Source organism: Lissotriton helveticus, chromosome 5_1 (genome assembly GCF_964261635.1).
Source record: "Lissotriton helveticus chromosome 5_1, aLisHel1.1, whole genome shotgun sequence".
Lineage (NCBI taxonomy): Eukaryota > Metazoa > Chordata > Amphibia > Caudata > Salamandridae > Lissotriton > Lissotriton helveticus.
The window spans coordinates 1,777,702,850-1,777,727,388 of record NC_136065.1 but is presented as its reverse complement, the minus strand read 5'-3'; the positions used below and the strand labels follow the sequence as shown (position 1 = coordinate 1,777,727,388).

At 40.7% G+C, this 24,539-nt stretch overlaps 1 protein-coding gene and 1 pseudogene across 7 annotated transcripts in view; one reads left to right on the top strand and one right to left on the bottom strand.

The window, feature by feature from the left end:
• The window catches only part of MAP3K3 (mitogen-activated protein kinase kinase kinase 3), a 2,022,699-nt gene that overhangs the window by 299,963 nt on the left and 1,698,197 nt on the right, over positions 1 to 24,539 (top strand). The window lies entirely within an intron of this gene.
• On the bottom strand, positions 12,407 to 14,341 carry LOC144755798 (pre-mRNA-splicing factor SLU7 pseudogene; annotated as a pseudogene).

Here is a 24,539-nt window from a genome sequence, read left to right as displayed (position 1 = left end):
CACAACCTGCATGCACTACATAAACAAGCAGGGCGGAACGAAATCTCCGGCGCTGTCTCGCCCGGCACAGGCAATTTGGGACTGGTCGCTCAAGCACCAAATCACGATCACCGCAGTTCATCTCCCAGGGTTGTCCAACCTCCTGACGGATTCCCTGAGCAGATCCCGATCATCAACTCACGAGTGGGAATTACATCAACCAACCCTCGACATGATCTTTCGCCGCTGGGGTCGCCCAACACTAGATCTCTTTGCTACACCGGAGAACCGGAAATGCCCAGCTTACGCAAGTTGGCATCCCCACAAAGGGTCACAAGGCAATGCCCTTTTGATGAACTGGTCAAATCTGTTTGCATATGCCTTTCCTCAAATCCCTCTAGTGCCTCGGGTGCTTTGAAAGATACGGAGAGAACCCTGCCACATCCTTCTCATTGCTCCCAGGTGGCCACGACAGGCATGGTCTCCGGAGTTGCTCCTTCTGTCTCAGTGCGAACCCATCCTTCTACATCCTCGGATGGATCTTGTTTCCATGGACAGGGTCTAATTTACCATCCGGACCCCTCTTCTCTGAGCTTATCACCCTGGAACCTGAACACTGTGAATTTGCGCATCTGACCATTCCTCAAGAATGTCGAGACATCCTTGCTCAAGCCAGAGCTCTGTGATGTATTTACTATGGGTACTGTATCGATCCCCCTATTTCTGACCCTTGTCTGGTTAATAATTAACTAGCAGCCATTCAACTGCACAAAAACCCGTTATCTGATTAGCCATACAACGGCACAGAAACCCGTTATCTGATTAGGTCATAGCGCATGCCATCTCATTAGGCAAGCACTATTTCTCCAGCCCCCTAATAGGCATACGGTGTTCTCAAAACAAATCAAACCTACCACGACCTGGGAAATCCCCGCAGCCATTGTTTTGATTTAACCGAGAACTTCAGTAAAGAATGTGCGAACGACCAGTTCGTATGACATCCTTATTGACGTATTTATGTCCATCCTTACGTCAATCTTGGCACCTTTCAGGTATAAATAATACCGACATTGCCTTAAGCAAACACACGAGGTGGTGACAAGATTGGAGCAGCGAGACTTGCCGAGGAGCCCAGCTGACAGCGAAGCCCACAGACGCTGCCCCTCCTTTCTGACGCGCTAAGAGAGAGACGCTGCCTTTTCTCCTGCCGAGAAATCCAGCTCCGGCGCTTCCAGCCGCCCTTGCAGGCAGCTGGGATATCAAGCCCTGAGATAGAGATACCAGCCCTCCAGCCTTCTAAATCCCAGGTACTGAACTGAATAACCCCTTGCAGAGAATTCCTGAAGCAGACCCTTGGCAAAGCAAACTTAACTTAAACTGCTACTTATCTACTCCCGCCCACGTATTAGGCTTAGGTCAGGTACATTGGGGTAGGCGTAGTTAGAAGCACCAGTTGAGTACGATTAGTCAATGTATATATGTATGTATCTATTTTATCCATTTTAGTATCATATGGCTAAGAAACCATATCAATGCTTTTACAGTATTATTTTATAATTCTGTTATTACTGTATGCACTTTACTTAACTATAAGTATTGCAATAATAGCGATTCATTTCTCTTGTATGAGAAAAGAGACTGATCAATAAATAACATCTTTTTATTGAACACGCCCGTCTCTTCCTTTTCTCTACAATCTGGTGAAACTAAGAATGCACTGAACTGACTGAGTAAAATAAGTTGTCTTTTGTTTTCACACGACTCTAGAGATATACTCTTGATTAGGGGAGAGCAAAGTTGTCATGTTCTATGGTTGTCAGAAACTAAATCCCTTCTTGTCTATCCAGGGAGGTTAAACTCCTCCTTGTCTATTCGAGAAAGTTTCTAGTGAACTCTGAGCTAGCTGGCAAACACTAAACTTTAAGTCTAATATCATCAGTAGAAGACCTAGTTAACCTCTGTCCTACGTCTATACTATTGAAGATATTATTCCAATGCGCAGAGCCTATTGGGATAATAGGAACTACACTACATGGCGCCCAACGGTTTGGATAGGCGATAAATCTAACGTAAGAAATTAGAGTAACTCAGTCGTGCTTTTTCACACAGACCCCTTTTTTCCCATAATACTCCAAAGACGTCTGGAGTGGGTGAAAGGTTAAATCCGCCAAACTTAGTAGGAGGAGACTCCTATGTATGGTTCTTGGTTTATTCAACGTTGAAGGATACACTGTTCCAAAATATTGTGCATCTAATCTTTGTTTCCATAGAAACCTGATCTGCAAATAAACAAAATAACCTTCTTGACAGTAGAATGTCAGAAACTGAAGAAGAAAGGGAGACAGCTAGAATAGCAGCTCAACTCCTAGCGGCTGACAATAGTCTCCTACAGCAAGACCCGGATGCAATACTCATCCCGGTCAACATAAGAAAATCTATAACTTTAAAACTTATAGAAAATGGGCTGACACCGAGAGGTGGTACAGTCATATTCGTAATTGAGGTACATGAATATCGGCAGACAGAGGTATTCTATTCATGGATAAACTTTCCAGCAGGAAACGCTGTAACAAAGGACTTCCACTATTACAAAATAGAGGAACCTCCTAATGAGTACACTCCTTTCGAGGAGGTGGAAATACCACTCAAATACCAAGAGCACCTGCTCTGGTTTAATGGCGCCCTAAAACATAATAATCACATCACCAGGCTCGGTCCACTAGGTAGACCAGGAGCAACGTGGGCGGTCCTATCCGGATACACACCACATCCAGACATTGAAGAAATGTCTGCACCAGATCTTTTAGCACAGCTAAAACAATTAATTAAAATACATAGACAATTAGTCCAATATGTAATGCGGACTTCAACAGTCCAACCAGCTATTAAAATTCCACAGCTGATCCCTCATCAGGGGAACACAAATAAAATTACACCACAGAACATACAGTCCTGTCTAGGTAAAGTACCCGCAAAACGGGAACAAATTCCATTCTGGTTAGCACAAAAAATCACTCAAATAGAGGCGGTATTTCCAGATACCACCCCGGTTGAGAAACACAGGATTCTGACTATCTGTCTTCCAATGGGAATCGCACCACATGTGGAGGACTGTGACACTTGGGGTACAGTCTTTGCTTCCATTTACACAAAAACACATGGTGTTCCATCCATGTCAGTAATACCAGATGTGCTAAAACAAATTCAAGATGAATACGGTCCAGAACCTGCTTTAACTCTTGGTATGAAATTACTAAAAGACTTCAAGCAGGTCTCGGCAATATTATTAGCCAATATAAAGGGAGAAGCGGCAAATGTGGCGATCCGCCAGAGGTTGAAAGAGACAGATATAGCAGACCAACCATTTGAAATTGCCAGAATCATAGAAAAATCCTATGAAGAATTAGGAAGAGATAGTTTGGGTGGAAAACCGGTGAAACCCCAACTTATTGAAAATCCAGAAAAGGTATTTATTAAAAATAATCTAAACACTCAAAAAAAGAGCTGGGATGGAAATAAACAATCCACTCCTAAAGAAAAAAGATTCCAGTCCAGAGGAAGGTCTCCTCGGCGGAGTGAAAGATCTCCGGACCAAGGACACAAGTCTCCCCAAAGGGAGCCCTCTGAGAAAAAATACAACCTTAGAAATAGGAATAATCTAAAAAAACCTGATAGATATCAAGATATTGATACACGTCCCTCTCAATCTTTTCAGACTTCCTCGCAGAAATCAGAAAGAAGAGGACGGTCAGAACACAGGGAAGAGCACGTCAAGTCCAAAGACAAGGAACCTGCTCATCAAAATAAAAAATTACAGTTTTCAAAAAAGAAGGTAGCCAGTATTAAAGTAATCAACCATGCCGAGAATACTGAGGACACAGCTGAAAAACGGAGAATGGGCTCAGACAATGCTAGACAGCGCAGCAGAAGTGAGCATAGCTCGCAAGATCCTTATGAATCATCTGGAGACAGTGGACACAAATGAATACATTCAGGTGGAAACTGCAGATACCAGAGTTAGCAAACCTCATAAAATATATGAAATAACATTGCGTATAGAGGGGGATAAGACTAGGAAAATAAGGGGTCTCTTTTGGGATAATCTCTCCAAGGGCTATGACATCCTTCTAGCTGAAAGAGATTGGCCACCAGAGTTTGTCAGGGAGTGCCCTCATGGCGAAGAAATAATTATGCCTGCCTTCTCAAATCAAATTCCAATTCATAAAAAATATACACTTGCAAGAAAGTGGGCAGTAGCACAAGCTCCTGCATTATATAAAAACCATGTGGGATGGGATGAGGACTCTCCTCCTCACAAAATCCAGTTAAAATCACAACCTACTGCACAGAGGCAGTACCCAATTAAGCAAGAAGCAAAAAAAGGGTAAAAGAGATCCTAGATCAACTTGAATACCAGGGGGTGATTGAAACGTACACCTCACAAATGAATAATCCTTTGTTTCCTGTCTCCAAACCAGACAATTCATATCGTCTTGTTTTGGACTACAGACACCTTAACTCATGTTGCAAAACCTTTGCAGTACAAAACTCGCATAGTGCTGCACTAATGAATAACATAGTGCGCAAAAAATACAAAACAACATTAGACATCTCTAATGGATTCTTCTGTCAAAATATAGCACCAGAGAGCAGATATTTGACCGCGTTCTCAATAAATGGCGCGCAAAAGAATTTCTGTCGTTTGCCCCAGGGGTTCAAGAACAGCCCAGGATTATTCTCAGCAAGAGTAACAGAGTTACTACAAATATATGATGATGAGGCATTATCTTATGTCGATGACCTCTATCTAACAGATGATGACTTGGATACTCACTTGAAGAGAGTGAACACCATAATACTTGGGTTCGCAGCAGAGGGTTACAAATTCAACTTTAAAAAGTCAAGAATTGCCCATCTAACTGTCCTGTTTTTAGGATATGAACTATCAAGTGAAGGCAAAAGCCTGGCTGACAATTTCCTAGAGAAATGTGCTGTAATCCAAGCACCTAGAACACTAAAAAACTTACAATCAATTCTAGGTTTCCTAAATTTCGGAAGAACTTACATTATAGATTATGCAGAGAGAGTTAAACCTCTCTATGATCTTATAAAACCAGATTTTAAAAGAATCAATTGGACTCAAAAACACACAGAAATTTTTAGATCTTTACAAACAGATATGTTAGTTAAAACAAAATTACAAACACGTGACAACACACGCAATCTTGTGATCCGAGTCATCCCAGGAAGATGCGGATTCACATACCTGACCTCTAATGAAGGAGAGAAGGTACCAATTGCATACAAATCACATTTGTACACAGAAGCTGAAAAAAGGTTCAGCATTAAGGAAAACATTGTTCATGCGGTTCAAACAGCTGTAGCAAAAGAAAAATACCAAGCAGACGGTAGACAGGTTACGGTCAGAACAGCAGAATCAGCTTTTGAGGCATTAACAACTCCATGTAATTTACCGACAGCGGCACTGAATCCAGAATGGATACAATGGGTAAATTCTGTTGCTACAGACAAAGTAAAATACTATTTTGACCCGGAAATGAAAGAATTAAAATATCTAGAATATGAGAGAGAATACCCTCTGCCAATCGACATTCTGCCTTTACGACAGTACGCCTGTGTAATATATACAGACGGTCATGCTCAACCCTCAGTTTGGGGAGAGCTGGCTTACAACGCCACATGCGAAATTGTAAAAGAAGTGTGGCGCGGAGGTAAATTGAGACCTCTATTTACAAAAACACACTCAGTGGAAAATAATTCAGAACAACAAACTGAAATAATAGCGTTAAAAATGGCGCTAGATAATGCCGATCGCGATTTCCCGACACTTATAGTGTGCGATTCGTATTACTGCGTCAAATCATACAATAACGATTTACAGAAATGGATTCAAAACGGTTACAAAGATGACACAGGTGCAACAATAAAGCAAAAAGTGCTTTGGGAACAAGTAGTTCATTTACAGAAAGAACTACCAAAAACTCACGTGATACATTCACTGAGTCATCAGCGTGATGGCGTTCACGTTGCAGGGAAATCATTGGCTGAGACAGCCACAGCGGTAGCAACTAAATCGGCTTCCGTAGCTACAAAAAAGCGTGCAGTAAAATACATTGACGGTGAAACTGTGCTGGCAGTAAAAACGTCATCAAAAGGCGACTGCTCAGCGCTACCGATCAATTACCCACTCAATTATACATACATAATCGATGCAAACTCAGTCCCTTTTGCTCAAATCCCTGGAGTGGGGGATAGAGTAATTCCAAACACGGACAGGAGAGGCTTGTTAATAGCAGACGCACATATGGGTGAGGGTCTCAGACACCTTAAGCTAAAAGATTCTCTGGAAGAATTACAATCAGTGTACTGGTGGCCAGGCATGAGCCTGCATCATCACATTTTTGTAAAAAAACTGCCCAGACTGCAACAGAGATCGCAGTGGCGAGAGAAACGGTTTAATACAATGGCGTTTCACTCCAGAATGTATCAAATAAAAAAAATAAAAAAAACCCCAGTATGAATAATGCGTCATATTAACATGTAGAGACTATCTTCACTTATAATGTAGACCCCAACTTTCCGCTGACGTCGGAACTGTTATACAAAGATTTGCGAGTCTATAATGGCATATACGCTAGAAGCATGTTACGTTCTGACCAAAATCTTTCCTTTAGCTCTAAAACAGCTTATGGGGGGTGCCTGGCCAGAATGAACATTGCATTGCGGGACTCTTCTCACTTCCTTCCTGAGGGAAACGGGATGGTGTAAAGAAAAAACCAAGGCATAAAGCAATCTATAACAGCAAAGGTATTAGGTCCAACGTAGTCTAAATAACCTGCCAAGAAATTCTCTGAAAGGACTCAGTCCGTACGAACTATTGTTTGGGAATAGAATGTTAATCCAGGACTTAGATAGTCAGACTTCGGTGGTAAAAGAAAAATGCTTTGATATCAAAGATCGCTTGGCTATTTTACAGGACTTAAATGAAACAAGAAAAGACCTGAGCAACATAAAGTTGAAACAGCAGCCAACAACCACTGAAGATAAACCACCTGTCCCAGCAAGGCCTTTCTGGATTCCGAAAGTCGGGGATCTGGTCAGAGAGAAGATCGCGGTAAAGAATGAATTTGGGCCTTCTTACAGAAAAGCAGTTCCTGTCTTGTCTATCAACGGGACAAGATCAGTAGTACTACCGCCCCTTGCTGGTAAAAAGGAGAACCGAGTCATATCCATCGACCTGGTTAAACCACAATCATGTGGCCGATAACAAATAGTAGGCCAAGTGGACTCCCAAGAAGTAGCAGAACACCAAAGTTTGCTACATCAACAGAGGTTCAAACTGAAAGACTGATCACATTTGAACAATCTACAGTGAAACAACAAGGACTATGCAAGGAAGCAATGGAACTTAAACCTCTTAAAACGCAAATCAAAGCTTTTCATCAAGAAACATCGACCTACGATGATGTAACTACAGACTTTTCTAATGAAACAAAGCAAAAGCCAAAAGCAAAAAGTAATCCAGAAGCAATTGGAACAATTGACAGAACGGCATCCGGCTACTTCATCAACTTCAATGATTTTTCTGAAGATCCAAGTGAACCAGAAGTACAGCAATCAACAAAAACTTTTAAAGACAAAGCAAAGGAACTTTTTCATCAACTAAAGGGAACCTATCTGACTTCTCCATGGATTGAAATTTGGGTGACATTAGGTGCATTTGTCCTCATACTTTGGCTCATCATGGTACTATGCTTGGGACATTTCATTGAGGGAAAATATGCTAAAATGGACACAGCAAGCCAGAAAATCAACTTGGTCCTTAAACCACACACATCTTCACACGTCAAGAAAAGAGAACTTTCTTCAGTAAACTTCACAGCCAATCCTATACCAGGCGGTGTAGCATGGGACAATACTGATTATGAAATCTATGGCCCGGTTGAAATCCTGAAGTATCCACATCAATTTAAGATCTCGTTAAGTGACTTTGTAAAACCAAGCACATTTGCTGATGATTGGGACTTTGAAAGTATTAATGATATGATGTCTGACCTAGTAATGTCTGCTAAATTTACAGAACATGATTATTTGCAGGGTTCGTCTAATTCTGATCAAATGTTCTGCTACAACCACTATGGTAACCATTATCTCCATAAATCTGCACAACCTAGAAATGTTTTAAATTATAATCAATGGGAACATTGTGCTACTCCTCCAAAGGGTAGTTCTAAAACATTTTATGATAAATATTCATATTTTTCAGGGTTTAACACAAGTAATGCAGAAACATTTTATTTCAAATTGTCGAATAAGACAGGTATGAAGACCATGCTTACAAACACGAAATTGATATATTCAGATTCATTTTTTGAGCAAATGAATACATTTGGTTTTGATTTCTGGAACAATAACATTGAAACAAAAACTGTTTGGGGTACAAAAGATTGGCAAGTACAAGGTATAGAATCATTGTTCAGAGCCTGCATGATCCCAGAACAAATTATATTTTTGAATGACACTATTCAACAAACTACCTGTCTTGGCTTAGCCAAAATCAAAGACTTAAACAAACCGTCTATTCCAAAGCCAACAACGAACAGTAATAGCTCTATACATGTTGAGATAGACGTGAACCATATTTTAAACCAAAACAGAACACATCCTGATTGGAAACAATGGTTGATCTGGCCCACAGACACAAATAACTGTCAAGACAGATTCCTGAACAAAATACAGGGGTTCAAATTGACCAGGCCAGACCCTAGATATTCCCAAAGACAACATCCAGGGATAGTAACTACTTACAGTGTGGGCAAGCTCTGCCTTCAATGGCTACAAACATCCACACTGGCAGAAATTAAGCAACACCTAACTTTACTTCAAGAGGGTGCTGACTTGCGTGATTTCATTATGGGACCACGCAAACAGCGTCAAAAACGTTTCATAGCGGCCTCTATATATGCAGCTTACAATGAAGCTTGGAAAGTAACTCAAATTGAGACAGCAGAAAAAATACGGGAAATTGACCATATTAATTTGGAAAAATCACTTTCTGTTGTGGACAATGGGTTAATGACTCTGTCCTCCAGAATATATTCACTGGACAGTATTGTGTCTTCAGCAATCGATATAATATCGCAAGACTTACTGATGTTACAACACGGTCAGTACCAATTGCGTTCTATTGTACAACTTGGCTGGACGTTACAAAATCTGCGTTCAGGCTATGTGCCTTGGCGTTTAATCAACACAACGTCACTATTTAATATCTTTAACCTTACTGATAAACAAATCAGTTTGGCACAGAAGGGTGCTGACTATACAATTCTGAGCATTGAAAAACTTGAGAGATTACCATTGACAATGTCAGAACGACCTGTCATTGAATGGATAATACATGGGATAATAAATATTCCGATAACAACTTTCCAGTTTCAATACTGCCAAAAATATATACAGGCAGGCCAGTATGAAAGGTTGGGTAAAGGGTACATTAAGTCAACATGGAACCTGCCCTATACACACACATATGTTAGTAATAAAGGCCAGAATGTGTTTCTTAGTGGCAATAATTGTGCAAGATCACTAAGCGGTACACTTCTGTGTCAGGGTATTAGTTTGCATGGAGCCTGTGAAGGGACTACAAATAACCTTTCATGTCACCAGCTAGGCACACCTGCAACACAAATAGAACCATTCTTTAGGAGACTCTCGAACGGGAGTTACATTCTAATTGTAGATCGCAGATGTTGCAGTCTGCTGCCCGGAAAACCTTATCTCATAACCGTGACTACGAAGGTCATGTGCTGTGAACGTGTATTGTTCCCAAACGATGCTCGAGACAGGGAGGCAAGGTTATGGCCCAGTTTGAAAATTTCTTCTATTCGAATTGATACTTTAAGCAGAATGAAGACTGTGCTCCTACAGACGCCAACCCAGTTAACGTCATCAAAAGAAACGTATGATCTCCAAGTTGCAAGGACAACTGCTGAGATTCATTCACTGTTATCAACCAATTCCCCCATACATTTCGCAGAAATACTGAGCGAAATCTTAAATATTTCTGATACAAGTGGAATCTCGAGTGTATTTAAGACAGTGTTTTCGGGAGCTTTAACCCCATTCAAAGCCATTCTGGGTATTTTTCCTGATTTTGTCCATTCCATCTTTGGCGGACTTCCTCTCCTTTTGGGACTAGTGGCAGGCATCCTATTTTTGATCCTGTTACTTCGCTATGGCAAACCACGTCACAGACAAGACACCAGCGACAATGGAAGAAACGATCCTAGCCATACGCTACAGGGACCGCATAACTAAAGTCCTTGGAATAGCCCGGCTTAGAGACCTGAACATGACTTGGTTTCTTTCATTTAGACCGATGTGGCAAAGTTGTGTTATGCCTGTATTAAGGTGCTTGCTATGCGGCGAAGAATGCGTGTTGGACACCTGTCTGACACTACAATCGGATGTGCCAATGGACGCAGAGACTTTGTTGGGTCCGGTAACGGCTCATGCATTGTACTGTCCCCAGCGGCTACCAATCCTGATGACGGCATTCGTGGAGACTTCACCACTACGATTGAAGAGTAGTGAAGTACAAGATGAAAGCAGCATCAATCAGGTACCACCTTCTGTCAGCTATGCTGATCGAAACATCAATGAAGGCAATCATGCTCATGAATGCATGTTAATTAATTTTTCCGAGTTAGTGGAACTTTTGCAAGAAGCAGTTGACAGTTTTTTCGAAAGTCTCAACAATATGATGTTTTCACCAGAGCAGAAAGAATGACTTTGAGCAAACTAGCACACGGCGTTCCCTACACCCTGAATTTGGCCTTCAACTTTGAAAATAAAGCAATAAGAAATTTTCTCACCAGTTTTTACGGAGAGCGAGACATTTTTTTTCCCCTTCCATTTCCAAAAATATTTACGATTTTTTGGGACACTTATCTTCTGCTTAAAGTAAAACTATTCTTAGAGAACAAAATTTTTATTTTTAGCTACTCTAGAGACATTAGCTACCCTCTAGCATGTTCACAAGTATTTATGATTTTTGTGATGAGATGGTCTCGAATTTTTCTTCTGTATTAAGAGCCATTTCATGTGTAATTTCCGCATTTCGTTCATGCTGATTGAAAATATGCGTATTAGATTTAGCATTATTATACTACTTGAAGTGCATATAGTAACTATACTCATCTTTTCGTGTATTTCGCATTTCCAATTTTCAAAATGCATTGATTGTATTTTGGGGTGGTTCGGTATACACATGCACTACTAGTTTTGTTTACTATGCCTAGATTTGTAAATATGGACATAGATTACGTGGAGTGGGTGTGATGTATTTACTATGGGTACTGTATCGATCCCCCTATTTCTGACCCTTGTCTGGTTAATAATTAACTAGCAGCCATTCAACTGCACAAAAACCCGTTATCTGATTAGCCATACAACGGCACAGAAACCCGTTATCTGATTAGGTCATAGCGCATGCCATCTCATTAGGCAAGCACTATTTCTCCAGCCCCCTAATAGGCATACGGTGTTCTCAAAACAAATCAAACCTACCACGACCTGGGAAATCCCCGCAGCCATTGTTTTGATTTAACCGAGAACTTCAGTAAAGAATGTGCGAACGACCAGTTCGTATGACATCCTTATTGACGTATTTATGTCCATCCTTACGTCAATCTCGGCACCTTTCAGGTATAAATAATACCGACATTGCCTTAAGCAAACACACGAGGTGGTGACAAGATTGGAGCAGCAAGACTTGCCGAGGAGCCCAGCTGACAGCGAAGCCCACAGACGCTGCCCCTCCTTTCTGACGCGCTGAGAGAGAGACGCTGCCTTTTCTCCTGCCGAGAAATCCAGCTCCGGCGCTTCCAGCCGCCCTTGCAGGCAGCTGGGATATCAAGCCCTGAGATAGAGATACCAGCCCTCCAGCCTTCTAAATCCCAGGTACTGAACTGAATAACCCCTTGCAGAGAATTCCTGAAGCAGACCCTTGGCAAAGCAAACTTAACTTAAACTGCTACTTATCTACTCCCGCCCACGTATTAGGCTTAGGTCAGGTACATTGGGGTAGGCGTAGTTAGAAGCACCAGTTGAGTACGATTAGTCAATGTATATATGTATGTATCTATTTTATCCATTTTAGTATCATATGGCTAAGAAACCATATCAATGCTTTTACAGTATTATTTTATAATTCTGTTATTACTGTATGCACTTTTTTTTAATTTTTTTTTATGTAGCACGAATGGTCTTTATTATTTACTTAAGCAGTCCTGCTTTGGATGATATAACAAGAAGAAAATCGGTTTTCAGCAAGTGACAAAACAGTCATAGTTGTGAGAGAAAGTAAAGGGTCAAGTCTCAAGGTTTTTTGAACGACAGAAGTACGTCATAGTCTGGGAAACGACAGTATAGTTTGGGGAATGTGATTATATACATTGGGGCATCAGTTCAAATGTTCAAGGATGTGTTTGTGATGTTGATTTACTGCCCCAAAAAGGATGCCATAGGATCATCCGGTCTTGGACGTTTCATTCGATATGCCTCCATCTCCTCCTCAGTGGGCTCTTTGGACTCATATATGCTGTTGTATGCCCTCTTCCGCTCATCTATTTGAAGGAGCTCTTGCACGTGCTTAAGTCGGGCCTCCTCAGCGTTCAGAGCCTTTTTCAATTTCTCTCGCTTGATGCGCTCTTCATTGTCACTGTCCGAATCTGTGCTCTTCTTGTGCTTCTTCTTCTTCTTCTTTTTCTTCTTCTTATCTTCGTTCAGTTTGTCCAGATGCATCTCCACAAGAGTTTTTGGCTTGGTCATTATCTCATCTGCTACAGGCTCATCTTCTAGTTCACAAATATCGGTACCAGCGATTTCTTTTCCAGCTTCTCCAGTACAGTAGGAAAACTTGACAAAAGAGTGGCAGCAGCTATAGCCCCACCGGAAATCTTTCCAATACGAGCCCCATATACATGTGTGGTTGTTGATAAGAACATCTTCCTCATATTTAGAACGAGCAATGGCCTTTTCTTGTCCCTTAATGACTGTTCCATGTTTTGAATACTCTACATAGTCTTCTGTCTGAGCCAATAACAGCTCAGCTGGGGGAGCATTCAAATGTTCTTCTCCACCATACTTATCTAGGATGGTCTCCTTCTGCTGCTCCTTGAAATTCTCCTTTTTCACTTTGAAGGATTTATATAATACCTCCAGTTTGGTGGGATCAGCCTGTAAGTGAACTTCTGATCCTTTCTCATAGGCTTCCCAGGCAAATAACTGTGTTTGTGCCATAGAAATCGTTGCACCAGAATAACGGACAAAGTTATCTCCAGTATAGCTGACCTCATCTGGGTTTGTGCCAGCATTGGCGTATGGGTTCTCTCTCATAGCTCTCGTCTTAGGATCATAGTAAGCAGAGTTTGGATCCAAATTCCTCAAGTATTTAGCAATATCTTCTCTGATACGAAGATTCCGGACAGTGGTGCGCCTCTTTGAGTCGAAATTCTGCCCAGGCATGTCAATGTCATCGGCATACTTGTCTTCATCTTCATCCTCGCTGTTGTGATCCCTATCCTGTGAATTCAAGTCGTCTTCTCCCCAGTGCTTCTTGGAAGAGTTCGCTTGCTCCACTAGCTTTCCGGAAGCCAACTCCTCTTGTAGTTTCTGAGCTTTCAGTGTACGCTTGGCCAGGTCCACTTTGGAATACTCTTCCACAATCTTCATGTGTTCCTCAGGGTGATAGCCATTCCAGCGATCTCTCTTTCCATCATAGTCAAACATTAGCTGTGGCTGAGAGTGCTCATCTGGTGCGATATTTGTTCCAGTGAATTTGGCCCCAACTTTCCTAGGCCTCTCAAAGCAGTCTTTCTTTTTGTGCGTCATAGCTCCGCAGTTTTGACATGCACCTTCACGGTATTTTGTTGGGATGGCAGCCTCTTGGACCCCTCTCTTATACCATTCCCCTAAATAGGTGAACTCCCTCTGCCTCTCTTCTTGCGGTCTCTGGTGCTTCAAGGTTGGTCTTTTTGAAGGATCGATATACCACGGGACAGAGGAAATGTACTGAGGAATGTGGGGATTGATGTCTTTTCCTTCTTCATCTACCTCAGCTGGGGCATTTCCGAGCTTCCTCTGTTATTCTAGTTCTTTCTTTTTTCGCCAGTCTTCTCTTGTCATCTTCTTTGGTTCTTCCAGTCCCATTGCTTCCCCAGTCCCCGCCGATGGGATTACCTCAACGGTTGTAGAAGCCATTATTGTCTAGATTTAAAGATCTAACCTTTTACTACATCAGTCAGAAAACTGATCGAACCCAAAAGCCCCAGATCCCCAAAAGCCCCAGATCGTTATTACTGTATGCACTTTACTTAACTATAAATATTGCAATAATAGCAATTCATTTCTCTTGTATGAGAAAAGAGACTGATCAATAAATAACATCTTTTTATTGAACACGCCCGTCTCTTCCTTTTCTCTACAATCTGGTGAAACTAAGAATGCACTGAACTGACTGAGTAAAATACGTTGTCTTTTGTTTTCACACGACTCTAGAGATATACTCTTGATTAGGGGAGAGCAAAGTTGTCATGTTCTATGGTTGTCAGAAACTAAATCCCTTCTTGTCTATCCAGGGAGGTTAAACTCCTCCTTGTCTATTCGAGAAAGTTTCTAGTGAACTCTGAGCTAGCTGGCAAACACTAAACTTTAAGTCTAATATCATCAGTAGAAGACCTAGTTAACCTCTGTCCTACGTCTATACTATTGAAGATATTATTCCAATGCGCAGAGCCTATTGGGATAATAGGAACTACACTACAGCTCCGTCAACTATAAAAACGTACAAGTTGAAATGGAAGCGCTTCTGCCATTGGTGTTCTGCTGCCGGTGTTCATCCCTTGCGTGCGACGCCTGCTAAGCTCCTCCCTTTCTTCTACCAATTGGCTCAGTCAGGATTGTCTCATGCGAATTTAAAAGTTTTTCTGGCGGCGATTTCACGCTTTCGCCACGATGGCTCCACCTCTCTCTGTTCATCTAGGATCATACGGCAATTTTTCAAAGGACTATTTTGTAAATTTCCACCAATTAGGCGCCCTCCTCCTGCATGGCGCCTTAACATTGTGTTGGCACAATTAATGACTGCACCATTTGAACCAATACATAGAGCTGACCTGAAGTACGTCACCTGGAAGGTGGCTCTTCTTCTTGCTTTGACGTCGTCGCGTCGAGTAAGTGACCTTCATGCATTTACCATCAAACCACCATTTCTACAGTTTCAATCGGATTGTGTGCTGTTACGCACTAAACCTACTTTTCTTCCGAAAGTACCTTCAGATTTCCACATTAATGAACGTGGTCTAGCAGGCACACGTTCACGAAACACTACTGTCTGGGTGCCATGAATGAAGGGGATACCGCAGTAGGACAAGCTGTGCTTCGTAATCTTTTTCAATAAGGTGAGCCTCTGTTCTACCCTCCTCCTATTAGTTTCCAAATGCTTATTGACTGTTATATATATATATATATATGTGTATATATATATATATATATATATATATATATATATATATATATGTATATATGTATATATATATATATATATATATATATATATATATATATATATATATATATATATATGTATATATATATATATGTGCCCCATACACATACATTTTCAGTCTTTTTGTTATGCATTGTGATTATGGAAACTTTCCTTGGTACTGACTGCTATCTATTCTATATTCAAGCATGTGAATCTATGAAAGACACCCCAATACTGGAGAAGATCAATTGTTACTTACCTGTAAAGAGGTGGTTCTCCAGTATTGGTGTCTTTCATAGATTCACATGTGACCCTCCCTCCTCCCATCAGAGGCTCTCTTCTCCTCATAGACTCTTTGGTCACTCTTGTGCTACGAAAATCTGAGGTGCTGAGCTCTGAGGACAAGGTTCTAGAGGGCTGCTGTCGCCTGATTGGCTGCAGTTTGGACTAACATAATGACAAGGATAGGCTGCATATGCTCTTTTCCTTCCCCATGCATTTCTATGTAGAATTTTGGGTAGGCAGTTTATGCCTTTTCTAATACATATTTCAGGTTTTTTATTCTGATTATATATATGTATATATGTTTATATATATATTTAGCATATTATTGCTATTTTATTTACCGTGGGACTCCCACTCCGACGACGGGGAATATTCAAGCATGTGAATCTATGAAACACACCAATACTGGAGAACCACCTGTTTACAGGTAAGTAACAATTATTCTTATGCTCAAATAAATACTATGTTTAAACCCATAATCCTCGTGTCCATCATTTAAAATTATTATTTTAGCTACCCAAGTGTTCAGCTCCCATTAACATATCCTACAATGCAGCTGAGCAGAAGAACATGTCCAACCTGGTGTGCAAGTCATACAAGTGCGAATAATAAGAATATTCTCTGCGGTGTGAATTCTGCAAGTATCCAACAAATCCCACCCCGTCACCCAGCTCCTAAGGCCCTGTTCCATATTAGCGGCTAAATTACCCTTCAGCGGGGGGGTCGATCTATTCCACCCTACATCATACACACAATTGAAGTCTCCCCCCACCACCAAGTTACCATTGGAGATTCCAGCCAGTTTACCAGATAAACGTTCAAGGACGGGATGCTGCTCCCGGTTAGGGGCATACACACAACACATTGAGATCTCCCTCCTATTCAACCTACCTGAGATTATCACAAACATCCCATATGTGTCAATTATTTTCCTAGTAAGGGAAAATGGAACCCTTGGGCGGATCCATATTAACACTCCTCTTGCAAAGGCTGACTAAGCGGTCGCAAACAGCTGTCCCCTCCACCTACGTCTGAGACTGATGACTTCTACCTCGGTAAGGTGTGTCTCTTGGAGGAGGACCACGTGCGCGCCCCTATGTTTGATATAATTCTGCATCTGATATCGCTTCAAGGAGGAACCCATACCCCTGATATTCCACGTTAAGAATCTGTATTCTACCAGCTGTTCAGCATTATTATACATGAAAACCTCTCGCCACCACCCCACCCACCCGCGAAAGCAAGCTAGATCCTCTGGTGTACAACAACAATCCCAACCATAAAACTCCCCAACCCACAAGCATTCTGACAGCTGTCAGCTGCCCAAACTCACAGTATTACTGCATAACATTTACCCACAACAGATAGTTAAGGCACCAGATTACAGGCACCAGCGCCTAAAGGGGAGCGTGGTCTTCTCGTTCAAAGTGTTCAATAGTGTAAGAAGGAGGTAGACTTCACAGCCTGAAGGCCTGTTCCAACCCCGCCCCAGATGCGCCCAACCAGAGTTACACCAAGCCCTCTGCTAACATCGCCATACCCTGGAGGATAGAAAGAAAGACGCATCACCAATCACATAAGTTCATCTGCCGTTTGGGGGGTCACTACCGGCATTGAGCCATTATCGACTGGGGAGCCATCCGACTCAGAGTTCTCAGTTCCATATTTTGCCTCCGATTCTCTGTCCAGGGAGGTGTCCCTGCTACGCATCATGACGGACACAGCTTTTATCGCTTCTGCTCTCTCCTGTGCCGTCCAAGAAGGACTCGGCCTAGTTGTAGTCTTACGTTTCAGACGTCTCCGCAGTCGTTTCCTCTGGGTTGGCTGTTCGGGCCGAAGCTCCGTGCTCAGTTTAGAATTCCCTTTAGTTCTATAGGCCTCAACCCAGTCTCAGGCGGACTTTGGAGTACTAGAAATCCTCAAACTCCTTCTCAGGGGTCTTACTAATAAGTAGTCCATTCAAAAGCAGCAAAGAAATCAACAGAGAATCTGAAATATGAAAAGTCATCTTTATTACAATTAATTGTGAGGCTACGTCGCCCAGTCACTCCTAAAGCAACTGAATGAGGCAGCCTACTGAATGGTCTCAGCACAGACCTTTTATACCATTTATTATGCCCTAGGCACACATTTTCTCTTTGAAGTACATTATTGTTGGTCATTCCCATGACGTGCACACAAAGCACTGTAGATGACAAACCCACTTTCAAGATAAGTCCAGGCCATAAACAATGTCCACATAATGCATACATTCTCTAGCTGACAAGGCCGGATAAACCCAAAACAGTAAGATCACAGCCCATGTCATAAATAGCTTATGGAGGCATGAACAGGAACAGATGGAAGTAAGATAGGCAGGGTGTGTGTGCGATGAAAAGGTTTATGGCATGTTGTGCCTTGATGCTATCTCGCTCGGCCACTGGGAGAGGAACTGACCAAACAGGTTCGTCCTGGGGCAATGTTGCAGCTTGCCCAGGTTAGAGAAAAGTCAATTAAGGTGTACGTGTCCTCTGGAATCGAATTTAGCTGTATTATAAGCCTATGTGAGGGCAACCCACAAAATGGCTGCCGTACACAAAATGGAAGCCAAGGTTTCAGGACGAAAAAGACGATTTTGAGGTGAAATCGTCACTCGAATATGACGAAAATGCTTGTACATAGTGTACTAGCCATTCTCGGTCTTTTGATATAAAAATCGTCATGCTACGACAAAGTTTATTACACGAGTCCAGAATTTTCAGTACCACAGACGCTCCTTTTGCCCTTACATAGGCAATAACCTATACTCACGCTAGTCTGAGTCCAGGTCTATATTTATCAAATCATCAAGATGTTGCTGAAGCATAATCCTATTACTTAGCGACTCTCTCGGGACAGGTCTCCTTACACACGCAGTAGCACAAAGGCCATATATGGCAGGACCAAATAGGGAACGCCTCTATCTGTAGTATGTGGTATAAGACTACACACCCAACAATTAGTGATGTTCACTACTAACTGGTGTCGATGCAGAAACTGTACAAAAGGAATTATCAGTAAACTCTGACCTCCTAACTAGTCCATGTTCAGGTAAAATCTGGAAAGAATGCAAAGAAGTAGAAGTAGGAAGAGACATAGGTTGGGAGGTGGGTGCAGATGTGAATTGGGCAGCAAAAACAATCCCACCCATAAAAGACAATGCCATGTTTAAAAAAACACTAGAAAACACGTCATTAAGAACATATAGACAAAGTAGTGACCGCTATTACAAATGACATAATTTTTCACAACCCTAAGCAAAAGGTAGATCCTTAAATTATCTAGTAACATTGTAGGTTTTCCTATGCATTTTCTGTAATTTATTATATGTTCAAGTGAAACAGTGGTGACCCTCATTAATGCTCTGAGGTGAAAAGGGGATACTCTTCCACAGGAAATGGACTTTATTCTGCTTTTTCTAAACCGAATACTACTTAAAATAATGCCAGTTGAACAATAAAATCATTCTCCTAACACTTAGTCTATACAATCACACGGAAACCTCTTGTGAAACCAACTATGCCCAGAGTCTGTTCAAAAAGCCTCTCTGGCAAGCTTCTATTGTCCAATCAAGTCTGCTCCGGTTGTTGCATGGGCCTTTGGATTCAGGCCTCCCATGCTCTGATGTTGCAGTATCTGTTGGAGTGCCCTCCTGGCAAACACTCATAGCTCATTCAAAAAGTCTCAATGTCTCAAGGCAGTGCACCGTATCTCTCCTCTGCGGCAGACACTACAGATATTGTGCGCTTCATTGGTCAATGGGCACAGATCATCTCGTGCAGACCCGGGACCATTCTCAGACTCCAACACTCATCATTCAGTGTCAGAGGACGCTCAGGCTGCTCTTTCATGGGCACCAGAATGGAGTGCCTTTTGCCGCTCTTGGATCCTCCGGTGCACTGCACTTCCGTTGAAGCAAGGGAAAAAAAGGGGTGCGTGGCCAAAACTCAGGCCAGGGGGCTCAAGGGACTGCACACTGTCAGAGGTTAACCAGCACATAACAGGCGCTCTTTTGCACTGAAATCTCAAGGGACTGTGGCAAAACCAGCTCCTTCTTCTTGATGTTGAACGCCTTCTGATGAAGCAAGTGCGGTGCCTTTAAACAGTTCATTGTACAACAAGGGGACTGCAAGCAGGTGGCCTGCGATCTTCAAAGGAGTGGCCACACGCCATGGGACAATTCTGTGTTGGAATACACTGTCATTCTCGAAGGCAATACAAAAACAAAGGCAATAGGCAAAACAGTGCTCTAGTCTCTTCAATTGGGTTTCCGTGTGAGAGCATATCCTTCATCATCATAGCGACATGGGAATTCTATCTGAATGGATGTCCTCACACATAGTGGCATGTCTTATGGGGCAAACACATTTTATCTCAATGATACACATAGGTGTTCCTAAATTCCTCATCTAGAACATCTCAAAAGCGGGATCACATACATATTATCATAATATTTGTGCATCAGGTGGGACTATGCAATACAAAAGCTAATTATCAAGATGTGGAAACAAAAGACAAGAACTAGAGAGTCCTGGTATTTCCATTATTTATAATACATCTGGTCAATCAAAAATTAAAGCAGTAAAAAGAAACTAAAAACCAATTTTAGAATAGGCATTCAATTAAAAAAAAAAACTAATGTGTCTCCTATTGAGGTGGAAAGTTTATCTTAGTATAGTATTGAGTCAGTTAATCAGTCCTAACAGTCCTAACAGTCAGACTGGAAAAACATCAGAATAGGCCTAAAGAAAATTCTTAGAAACCAGTCTAGTTATGCAACAGGGAATTATACATAAAATGGGGGTCCATGGTACATTACTGCAATCTGAAAATGCGAACCTGAACAATACACTGATAATAATAAAAGCTGACTGGTGAAAGGAATACGGAAAAGAGAATAGGACACAGCTAAAATCTCCAATAACTAGGCCTGATGCACTTGAGTGATAGTCAGGCATGTGACACAACTAATGTTACAGTTCCTTCTTCAGTAAAAATGAAACCTTGTTTCTTTTACGGTCCAGAGCCATAGGAAGGCCACTTAGGAAGCAGAATAAAACTGACTAATGTGAAATAGAAATTAGGTCACCATGTAAAAGAGTCACGTATCTATAATTTATCCTTATGTCCAATCAGGATATATAATTTTAGGGCTGCCTGTTTCCTTACAGGAAAGGGCAGTATCGTGACTACAAATAACACAATTTGCTGTTTATTTTTCTTCAATACTTATAGCCAAATTTGACATACACTGGTGAAGTGTTGTCTGTCTGGTTCACAATATGAGAAAAAAAATCATATCTGTGAATTTTAGTATCAGCGAAAATTTTACCCAACTGTTGACAGCGACACGTATCGTCATACATGTCCCTGATAACGACACGGGTGAATTTGTAATACTTTTTTAAGCAGCAACATACAACATAAAACATGCAAAAACGCACAAAACGGACGTCAAGCCATCAGATATACTCGCTGTTAAACGAGCATATATAAATGAGCGGTGACGTATAATACCGTGTAAGGATACCCTCCTTTTTGACAGTAGATCACCAATAGTGGGTATCTGCTGTCAAAACAACTTTCGGACACACAGAACCAGTAAGAACAATTCATGATAGAACAAAATACACAAACATGAAAAACGCATGGACATTTCTTTTCAAAGGAGTTGCGCAAAAAAAACATCTCATTTCAACCAACCAAACCCACGTGTCTTGTTATGCTTAAGAGCCCCCAGAGCAATCCATGAATGATCTGTGAGCAGAAGCGAAAAGGAAAAAAAATACACAGCACACAAAAGAGAGACATATACAATATGTACAGATAATACAGACATCAATTGTAACTTTTAAGCAGAAGACAAAACATGATACACATTAACAAACACAAAGATAAATTTCCATTACTTAACTGTTACCATCTTGTCAGTCACCTTGCAACATGAAGCCTTTTTAACTTTTAGATGTAAAATCCTTTCCCTGACACCTAAAAACTTCTTAATTTGCAAATCGTTCTTACTTATTCATGTAGGCTTCAAAATATTAGTAAAAGGCTGCATCCTATTTTTTTTGTCTAAGACGTAATGCAACACTTCGTTTTCGTTTTTTAGAGCAGAAATACAAATGTCATGATGTTGGGACTTTTAAAGAAACCTTTCAAGAAACCTTTTTTTATATTTCTCTTTGGAATTAAGTCTTTAACTTTAAACCAGAAATTCTACCTTTCAGGGGCCTGTTTAGCAAGGTTATTTTGTATTTCACAGAGACAAGGCTCGAATTTAAAAGCTCACAATGCCAACATGACAGAGACAGAAGGCCTACTACATTTACTGTGAAGGGTTCACACATACCAGTTTTTAGAACAAATGTTTGCTACCACCCTATACAATGATACTCATTTTAGCAACCTAACATTGATGAACGTCTGAAATGGGCCCGCTAAATTTAGAACCTTCAACCCTGATATTAAACACAAACCTCTGCACCGGGCACATTGGCTCACCGAGCTATGAAAAACAACCTCAATAACAACCCACAAGTTTGTATTATACCCAAATGTATGCATTTACTGAAGCCAGAGACACTTTTACTATGGTAAATGACAAGAATCTGTGTTAAAAAACCATTTAACTCAATTTCGACTTTTATCTTTGGGGCACTTAAAAATAAATATCCTATAATTGTTTTACATATTAATCATCCTCAGGATGTTATTTACACGTTACAGGACAAGACATTAGTCATGTCTCATGTAAATCCTTGGAAAAATTTGCTTTTTACGCCTGCGCCAAGTGAAAACCAACATGCAAATTACCTAATTACACCGTAACACATAACTTAAATCAAATTTTAATACTGGGAGGTCATAGTATGAGTATTAAGCTTTATAAATATCAAAAAACGATTTTAAAAAGCATTTATTTTTTTCTCAAATAATTTTTCCATAATTAATCATTTTTCGTTCAATGAAACCAATTATCTATTTTTATGATAACTCCACATATAAAGGTAAGCTGCATCCCTTGCCTGTCATTTTTAGATGCATTCATTTATGCGCCTATGCGCAAAAAGCCTAACTTAAAACATGACATTTTTCGCGCCATTTTTAAAGGGCAATCAGTATTTAACAAAAGAACCAAAAATATACTTTAAAAGAATTGCTTAAAGAGAAGAAAACCCCATTTGGATGTCTTCCAGTGATACAAAGTGATGAACCTTATTTTTGCAACCCTCTAAAACACTATTCTGAAATGGTAAAAATCCAACTGTGCTAAGTCCTGGGCCTAAATAAACGTTCCAATGCTATTTATGGCCTTCGAAAAACAACATCTGCTGCCTTAAGGCAGGAAAGGCTGAAAACCTGAAAGAGTGCTGAAACCTGAGCACGCTTTTAGTTTTACTGAAAACAGACATTTCAAGTTTTAAAAATGCACGTGCAAAAAGATGCATTTAAATCTAGCATGAAAAAAATTTACTTTAGCTGAAGTGTTTGCCTTTAAAAAACGCTACAAATTCGTTTTGCTACCAAAGGCACAATTATTTTTGAGGCCCTTCGTATTCCTAGTGAATGTGAATTAACGTATCTATTTTAAGCATTTAACAGTTTGCACATATGCGTTTTTGCTTAGTCTGTAAATTAAATAGCAACACATAGCGAATTTTGGCATGTGACATAGAAAATTGCTGGAGTGTTATTTAATGTCTACTTGATATTAATTAATCTGACATTTTACTTAACAGACTGAAAACATCAAGAAACCTACAAAAACCTTGAGCTCATTGCAGACATAAAGAGAAAAGATTTAAACACTCTGGACACACAATACAGTGCTGTAGCTATTACTGAAGTTACACTAATGAGAAAAACCACATAGACATTGAAACACACATTGAACCCACAAATCGACACTCAGGACGAAAATAAAGCCATTTGTAAATACTAGCTAAGTCATATTCACAAGAAACACGTATTATGTCATCTTTTAATTCCCTGGGGATACAAAATCACCAAAGAAGAAATATGTTTTATAAATCTAAACCTATTAGATATCCCCTTTAGGGGAAGCCGGCTAATCCAAACGTATACAAAGTTGGCCAACACAAATCTCCAAATTCGCTAAGATCAGGCATCTTATAGCTCACTAATCTAGCTTCAAACTTCAAGGGGCTATCCCTATCGATACACTCGTAAATATACAAGACCCTCGGTTTTTGAAAATTGCAATATTCAAAATAAAACTAAGGACAAATCAAACTAAGAACCAGGCTAAGGAAGCAAAGAACAAATGACTGGGAGCGACCCACTTATGCTTAACTCTTACTTTTACTAATCAAAATATTATCAAAATTCTAACTGTCAAGTTCTAACTGCACTAACAGTCTCTTTTAAAAAAAAAAAAAACACTTATGCCAAAAAGGTTCCTCAATCAGGAGTGACATCTTTTGGAGAGTTTAAGTCAGAAAAATCAAAAATATACTGGGCCACAGAGACAAAGAATCCCCCAGAACCTCTGTGCACAGAGTACCTCTTTTAGTAGATTTCTGTCTTGCCTGCCCCAGTAGATTTCTGTCCTCTGACAAGATTACTCCTCGAGATAGTCACTTCTTGATGAGGCCCATCGTTGGTCGCGCCATTTGGAGTACTAGAAATCCTCAAACTCCTTCTCAGGGGTCTTACCAAT